The sequence below is a fragment of the Microcebus murinus genome, chromosome 16 (genome assembly GCF_040939455.1).
Source record: "Microcebus murinus isolate Inina chromosome 16, M.murinus_Inina_mat1.0, whole genome shotgun sequence".
Taxonomy (NCBI): domain Eukaryota; kingdom Metazoa; phylum Chordata; class Mammalia; order Primates; family Cheirogaleidae; genus Microcebus; species Microcebus murinus.
Genome location: NC_134119.1, coordinates 56,079,063 through 56,087,423, shown reverse-complemented (window position 1 = coordinate 56,087,423; position 8,361 = coordinate 56,079,063). Strand labels below are relative to the sequence as shown.

General features: G+C 62.7%; 2 non-coding genes across 2 annotated transcripts; both read right to left on the bottom strand.

Annotated features, from left to right (window-relative positions):
- Nucleotides 1-622: 622 nt before the first annotated feature.
- On the bottom strand, nucleotides 623-741 carry LOC142861352 (5S ribosomal RNA). The gene has a single exon (XR_012912636.1). It is a non-coding gene; the product is annotated as a 5S ribosomal RNA (ribosomal RNA).
- A 3,795-nt stretch (nucleotides 742-4,536) lies between these two features.
- LOC142861341 (5S ribosomal RNA) lies at nucleotides 4,537-4,655 on the bottom strand. The gene has a single exon (XR_012912635.1). It is a non-coding gene; the product is annotated as a 5S ribosomal RNA (ribosomal RNA).
- Between the last annotated feature and the right edge of the window lie 3,706 nt (nucleotides 4,656-8,361).

Here is an 8,361-nt window from a genome sequence, read left to right as displayed (position 1 = left end):
CTAGCCTGGGCAGCAAAACGAGACTCTGTCTCAAAAAAAAAAAAAAAAGAACACAGGGGGGAGGGCGGCACGGGCAACACATGTCACCTGAATACTTGTACTCCCATCATCTGCTTGAAAAGAGAGAGAAAAGAAAATGCAATCCTAGAGGTAAGAGACACTTTTTAAAAATAATGAATCCGAAGAGAAAAGTAAAAGGAGGCCTGTGGAGCAGGTCTGGGTGTGACTCCGGATCCCCCAACATCAGGTGCCACCACCAAAGATTCCTGCGTGTAGCCCATAGAACCCCAAAAGCAACGGGACGAGTTCTGGTCACATACTCCCTCAAAATGACATCCTGGCCTTCTTCTGGAACTCCCTCCCCTCTCAGACTCTCAAGGTTTCCTCCAGCGTGTCGGTTCCCACAGAGCAGACCTTTGGTCTGAGACCTGACAGTCCAGATGCCACGCATGCTGCCGCGTGGCCGCGGTGTCGCGGCTTGGGACAAGAGGAGGCCCCACGGTGCGGGCTGGGGCGCCAGGCACCGCGCGGGCGCTGAGGGTGGGGGTGACCCCCACCCCGGGCCGCCGCCGCGCTCCCAGAAAGGGGACAGAACAAGAGGCAAAAAAAAAAAAAAAGCAGCAGCCTGTGGCACCTGGTATTCCCAGGCGGTCTCCCATCCAAGTACTAACCAGGCCCGACCCTGCTTAGCTTCCGAGACCAGACGAGATCGGGGGCGTTCAGGGTGGTGTGGCCCTAGACGGCGGCGGAGGGCGCCCCTGCCCCGCTCGAGAAGCCGAGCCTCTCTGGGCTTCCCCGCCGCCGCCTCCCGCCCCAGGCCCCGTGCCGGGCCGGGCCGGGCCGTTTGAGTTCGCCGGCCAGGTCCCGCGGGCTCCCAGGGACGGGGGTGATGGGCGGGGCGGGGCGGGGCGGGGCGGGGTGGGGGGCTGTCTCTCTATACACACACACACACACTCACACTCACTCACACTCACACAAGATGCGCCTCCACGGCTGGACTCGCCAAGGTGGAGCCCTCCCAGCCCCCCTCGTCTCCTCGCCCGGCCTCCTTCACCTACCCGCTGCCCACCCCCAGCGCGTCGCTGCCGCTGACTGCGCACGCGCGGGACGCTCGCCCTTTGACCCCAGCCAGGGGCCGCCCTCCCCCACAACCCCTTTCAGCTGCGCCCCCCTTCCCTCGCCCTGTGGGTGGGCTGCCGCCTATTCCCCCGGGCCAGGGCTGGGGCACAGCCAGTGTATGGGGCGTCTCTCTCTGGGGATGTGTCCCATGGGTGGGGTGGGGTGGGGTGGCGTGGTTTGGGGGGCGCTGAAGAAATCAGTCCCCTCCATCTCCTACCTCTGGAAAACGCCCAAGCCCGTGGAGAACTGCCGGCACCGCTTCGTGGGGGCCGGGACCCTCCTCCGTGTCCTCCTGTGGCCCAGTCCAAGGGGCCTGGGCCTGGCCGGGGCTGCATTGGACCCCGACCACCCTGGCGTGTGGACTCGCTAAAAATCGGCCATTAGATATTGGATTCCAGCTTCCTGGAGGTCATTTCACTAATGAGTGCACCGGAAAGAGTTTCCTAATCCATCTGTGAGGGTGGCAACTGAAAGAGAATTTTAAAGCTGACAGAATAGGAGAGGGAAGGCATAGGAGATTTCCACACCCAGCAAGGAAGACTTTCCCGAAATGGAAGAAAGAAACGAGCAAACAGAGACACCGGTAGCCCGCCCGGAAAAGAGTCTGCCCCTGAGAGAAAGCACCCTGACCAGGTTCACCCGTGGGTGGGTGGCGAGCTAGCGGCATTCAGAAGAGCGAGGCCCGCAGTCTGTGCGGAAGACACCTGCGCTCGGGTGTGTGTGGCGGCGCGATTCACAAGCAGCTCTAGACGTTAAACCCAGGAGAAGCCAGGGAGTTCCCAACGCCCCAGGTGTCCTCAGCCCACGACTGGCTGCTGTGGGAATGCGAAGCCCGGCTCCTTGTCTCAGAGCGGGGTTCCCAGGAGGATCAGGCTGAAGCTGGGACTTGGCCTCCAAGTGTCCCCTCGCATGGCCACCCCCTTCCCCTTCCTGCTCCTCTACTCCTGGTGCCCCTCCATCCAGGGGCCAGACCTTAAAGAGTCACCGCAAGAGAATCCTGGTCCCAAAGGAGCCTTCTGGGGGACCGGTGCTGAGAGAGGTTGTGGGCATGGCCCGCTGGGGCTCTGCCCGACCCAGGGCTGAGAGATGCCACCTCCCAGCTCTGGGTCCCTGCAGGAAGTGTTGGCAAGCACAGGGCCGGTCCTCCAAAGGCCCAGGTGCAGGGAGCCCAGGCCAAGCAGCCTGTGGAAGAAGCCACTTGCCGTGCCACCCCGGGAACAGGACTGCAGGCCCCGGCCCTTCCCACCTCCTCCTCCTCCTCCTCCTCCTCCTCCCCCCCGCCCCGCCCCCACAGGGCACAGGGCTCAGAGACACCTCAGACTCTTGCTACCCAAAGTGCAAAGGGCATCAGTTGCTCCTCCAACCCCCCCCCCCCCCGCGGCCGAGCAGACCGCGTTGTCCAGCCAGCCCCCGGGCCTCCCTGGGGTGCCCAGCACAAAAGTGCAGACACCCACCGGACCCTCAGTCTCAGTTTTCGGAGGTTTTTGCCACTCTAAGGACCCGCAGGCCAGCTGGGCCTTCGGGCAGGACAGAGAGCCCCGGAATCCGACGTGGAGAGCTGCGTGTACGTCCCCATCAGGAGGCGGTCCCCACCTCCGCGGCTCTCCCCTTGCGGGGAGCGGCAGCCCAGCCGGCAGCCGCAGGGCCTCAGGGAAGACACCAGGCTGGGCCCCCGCGGCACAGCGGGGGCACGTCCCCCGCACTCACGCGACTTAGGGACGGCTGCTGGAGACTGCTGCGGCCACCCTGCTGCCGGGTTTCTGGAGGGCTTCCTGGAAGCAGCATCCACACCAAGCCCTTGGAAGGCCCAGGCGACGGAGGAGCCGGTCAGGCAGGGGCCGAGGACGGTGAGAGGCCGGGCGGGAAGGAGCGTGTCAGGCAGGGGCAGAGGACGGTGACCGGCCGGGCGGGGAGGAGCCGGTCAGGCGGGGGCCCAGGACAGTGACGGGCCTGGCCGGGGAGGAGTGCGTCAGGCAGGGGCAGAGGAGACGGGCTGGGTAAGGATTAGGGTTACAGTTAGGGCACAATTCACAATCCCAAAGACGTGGAAGCGACCCGAGTGCCCATCCATCCAGGAGTGCATCAATAAAATGTGGCGCGTGGACACCACGGAGTGCCATTCGGCTGTGAGGAGCAGCGGTGAGAGGGCGCCTCTCGTGTTCTCCTGGCCAGAGCTGGAACCCGTTCCAGTAAGCCAAGTATCCCAAGAATGGACACACGGGCACCACGTGAGCGCGCTCACCAGCAAACTGGTACGAACGGATGGACGCCTAAGTGGACAGAGAGGAATCACCTTCATCGGGTGGGTGTCGGGCGGGCGGGTGGGGGGAGGGGAGGGGCATACACATCCATTAGGCATGGGGTGGGTGCGCACCGACTGGGGGATGGGCGCACTTGAAGCTCTGACCCGAGGGGGGAGGCTTGGAGAGGGCAAGGCACCCGACCTTAACATTGGTACCCCCACAATACGCTGGAACAACATGAGAGGTATATGAATAAGAACACAGGGGGGGCCGGGCGCGGTGGCTCACGCCTGTAATCCTAGCTCTCTGGGAGGCCGAGGCGGGCGGATTGCTCCAGGTCAGGAGTTCGAAACCAGCCTGAGCAAGAGCGAGACCCCGTCTCTACTAAAAATAGAAAGAAATTAATTGGCCAACTAATATATATAGAAAAACACAGCCGGGCGTGGTGGTGCATGCCTGTAGTCCCAACTACTCGGGAGGCTGAGGCAGCAGGATTGCTTGAGCCCGGAGATTGAGGTTGCTGTGAGCTAGGCTGACGCCATGGCACTCACTCTAGCCTGGGCAGCAAAACGAGACTCTGTCTCAAAAAAAAAAAAAAAAGAACACAGGGGGGAGGGCGGCACGGGCAACACATGTCACCTGAATACTTGTACTCCCATCATCTGCTTGAAAAGAGAGAGAAAAGAAAATGCAATCCTAGAGGTAAGAGACACTTTTTAAAAATAATGAATCCGAAGAGAAAAGTAAAAGGAGGCCTGTGGAGCAGGTCTGGGTGTGACTCCGGATCCCCCAACATCAGGTGCCACCACCAAAGATTCCTGCGTGTAGCCCATAGAACCCCAAAAGCAACGGGACGAGTTCTGGTCACATACTCCCTCAAAATGACATCCTGGCCTTCTTCTGGAACTCCCTCCCCTCTCAGACTCTCAAGGTTTCCTCCAGCGTGTCGGTTCCCACAGAGCAGACCTTTGGTCTGAGACCTGACAGTCCAGATGCCACGCATGCTGCCGCGTGGCCGCGGTGTCGCGGCTTGGGACAAGAGGAGGCCCCACGGTGCGGGCTGGGGCGCCAGGCACCGCGCGGGCGCTGAGGGTGGGGGTGACCCCCACCCCGGGCCGCCGCCGCGCTCCCAGAAAGGGGACAGAACAAGAGGCAAAAAAAAAAAAAAAGCAGCAGCCTGTGGCACCTGGTATTCCCAGGCGGTCTCCCATCCAAGTACTAACCAGGCCCGACCCTGCTTAGCTTCCGAGACCAGACGAGATCGGGGGCGTTCAGGGTGGTGTGGCCCTAGACGGCGGCGGAGGGCGCCCCTGCCCCGCTCGAGAAGCCGAGCCTCTCTGGGCTTCCCCGCCGCCGCCTCCCGCCCCAGGCCCCGTGCCGGGCCGGGCCGGGCCGTTTGAGTTCGCCGGCCAGGTCCCGCGGGCTCCCAGGGACGGGGGTGATGGGCGGGGCGGGGCGGGGCGGGGCGGGGTGGGGGGCTGTCTCTCTATACACACACACACACACTCACACTCACTCACACTCACACAAGATGCGCCTCCACGGCTGGACTCGCCAAGGTGGAGCCCTCCCAGCCCCCCTCGTCTCCTCGCCCGGCCTCCTTCACCTACCCGCTGCCCACCCCCAGCGCGTCGCTGCCGCTGACTGCGCACGCGCGGGACGCTCGCCCTTTGACCCCAGCCAGGGGCCGCCCTCCCCCACAACCCCTTTCAGCTGCGCCCCCCTTCCCTCGCCCTGTGGGTGGGCTGCCGCCTATTCCCCCGGGCCAGGGCTGGGGCACAGCCAGTGTATGGGGCGTCTCTCTCTGGGGATGTGTCCCATGGGTGGGGTGGGGTGGGGTGGCGTGGTTTGGGGGGCGCTGAAGAAATCAGTCCCCTCCATCTCCTACCTCTGGAAAACGCCCAAGCCCGTGGAGAACTGCCGGCACCGCTTCGTGGGGGCCGGGACCCTCCTCCGTGTCCTCCTGTGGCCCAGTCCAAGGGGCCTGGGCCTGGCCGGGGCTGCATTGGACCCCGACCACCCTGGCGTGTGGACTCGCTAAAAATCGGCCATTAGATATTGGATTCCAGCTTCCTGGAGGTCATTTCACTAATGAGTGCACCGGAAAGAGTTTCCTAATCCATCTGTGAGGGTGGCAACTGAAAGAGAATTTTAAAGCTGACAGAATAGGAGAGGGAAGGCATAGGAGATTTCCACACCCAGCAAGGAAGACTTTCCCGAAATGGAAGAAAGAAACGAGCAAACAGAGACACCGGTAGCCCGCCCGGAAAAGAGTCTGCCCCTGAGAGAAAGCACCCTGACCAGGTTCACCCGTGGGTGGGTGGCGAGCTAGCGGCATTCAGAAGAGCGAGGCCCGCAGTCTGTGCGGAAGACACCTGCGCTCGGGTGTGTGTGGCGGCGCGATTCACAAGCAGCTCTAGACGTTAAACCCAGGAGAAGCCAGGGAGTTCCCAACGCCCCAGGTGTCCTCAGCCCACGACTGGCTGCTGTGGGAATGCGAAGCCCGGCTCCTTGTCTCAGAGCGGGGTTCCCAGGAGGATCAGGCTGAAGCTGGGACTTGGCCTCCAAGTGTCCCCTCGCATGGCCACCCCCTTCCCCTTCCTGCTCCTCTACTCCTGGTGCCCCTCCATCCAGGGGCCAGACCTTAAAGAGTCACCGCAAGAGAATCCTGGTCCCAAAGGAGCCTTCTGGGGGACCGGTGCTGAGAGAGGTTGTGGGCATGGCCCGCTGGGGCTCTGCCCGACCCAGGGCTGAGAGATGCCACCTCCCAGCTCTGGGTCCCTGCAGGAAGTGTTGGCAAGCACAGGGCCGGTCCTCCAAAGGCCCAGGTGCAGGGAGCCCAGGCCAAGCAGCCTGTGGAAGAAGCCACTTGCCGTGCCACCCCGGGAACAGGACTGCAGGCCCCGGCCCTTCCCACCTCCTCCTCCTCCTCCTCCTCCTCCTCCCCCCCGCCCCGCCCCCACAGGGCACAGGGCTCAGAGACACCTCAGACTCTTGCTACCCAAAGTGCAAAGGGCATCAGTTGCTCCTCCAACCCCCCCCCCCCCCGCGGCCGAGCAGACCGCGTTGTCCAGCCAGCCCCCGGGCCTCCCTGGGGTGCCCAGCACAAAAGTGCAGACACCCACCGGACCCTCAGTCTCAGTTTTCGGAGGTTTTTGCCACTCTAAGGACCCGCAGGCCAGCTGGGCCTTCGGGCAGGACAGAGAGCCCCGGAATCCGACGTGGAGAGCTGCGTGTACGTCCCCATCAGGAGGCGGTCCCCACCTCCGCGGCTCTCCCCTTGCGGGGAGCGGCAGCCCAGCCGGCAGCCGCAGGGCCTCAGGGAAGACACCAGGCTGGGCCCCCGCGGCACAGCGGGGGCACGTCCCCCGCACTCACGCGACTTAGGGACGGCTGCTGGAGACTGCTGCGGCCACCCTGCTGCCGGGTTTCTGGAGGGCTTCCTGGAAGCAGCATCCACACCAAGCCCTTGGAAGGCCCAGGCGACGGAGGAGCCGGTCAGGCAGGGGCCGAGGACGGTGAGAGGCCGGGCGGGAAGGAGCGTGTCAGGCAGGGGCAGAGGACGGTGACCGGCCGGGCGGGGAGGAGCCGGTCAGGCGGGGGCCCAGGACAGTGACGGGCCTGGCCGGGGAGGAGTGGGTCAGGCAGGGGCAGAGGAGACGGGCTGGGTAAGGATTAGGGTTACAGTTAGGGCACAATTCACAATCCCAAAGACGTGGAAGCGACCCGAGTGCCCATCCATCCAGGAGTGCATCAATAAAATGTGGCGCGTGGACACCACGGAGTGCCATTCGGCTGTGAGGAGCAGCGGTGAGAGGGCGCCTCTCGTGTTCTCCTGGCCAGAGCTGGAACCCGTTCCAGTAAGCCAAGTATCCCAAGAATGGACACACGGGCACCACGTGAGCGCGCTCACCAGCAAACTGGTACGAACGGATGGACGCCTAAGTGGACAGAGAGGAATCACCTTCATCGGGTGGGTGTCGGGCGGGCGGGTGGGGGGAGGGGAGGGGCATACACATCCATTAGGCATGGGGTGGGTGCGCACCGACTGGGGGATGGGCGCACTTGAAGCTCTGACCCGAGGGGGGAGGCTTGGAGAGGGCAAGGCACCCGACCTTAACATTGGTACCCCCACAATACGCTGGAACAACATGAGAGGTATATGAATAAGAACACAGGGGGGGCCGGGCGCGGTGGCTCACGCCTGTAATCCTAGCTCTCTGGGAGGCCGAGGCGGGCGGATTGCTCCAGGTCAGGAGTTCGAAACCAGCCTGAGCAAGAGCGAGACCCCGTCTCTACTAAAAATAGAAAGAAATTAATTGGCCAACTAATATATATAGAAAAACACAGCCGGGCGTGGTGGTGCATGCCTGTAGTCCCAACTACTCGGGAGGCTGAGGCAGCAGGATTGCTTGAGCCCGGAGATTGAGGTTGCTGTGAGCTAGGCTGACGCCATGGCACTCACTCTAGCCTGGGCAGCAAAACGAGACTCTGTCTCAAAAAAAAAAAAAAAAGAACACAGGGGGGAGGGCGGCACGGGCAACACATGTCACCTGAATACTTGTACTCCCATCATCTGCTTGAAAAGAGAGAGAAAAGAAAATGCAATCCTAGAGGTAAGAGACACTTTTTAAAAATAATGAATCCGAAGAGAAAAGTAAAAGGAGGCCTGTGGAGCAGGTCTGGGTGTGACTCCGGATCCCCCAACATCAGGTGCCACCACCAAAGATTCCTGCGTGTAGCCCATAGAACCCCAAAAGCAACGGGACGAGTTCTGGTCACATACTCCCTCAAAATGACATCCTGGCCTTCTTCTGGAACTCCCTCCCCTCTCAGACTCTCAAGGTTTCCTCCAGCGTGTCGGTTCCCACAGAGCAGACCTTTGGTCTGAGACCTGACAGTCCAGATGCCACGCATGCTGCCGCGTGGCCGCGGTGTCGCGGCTTGGGACAAGAGGAGGCCCCACGGTGCGGGCTGGGGCGCCAGGCACCGCGCGGGC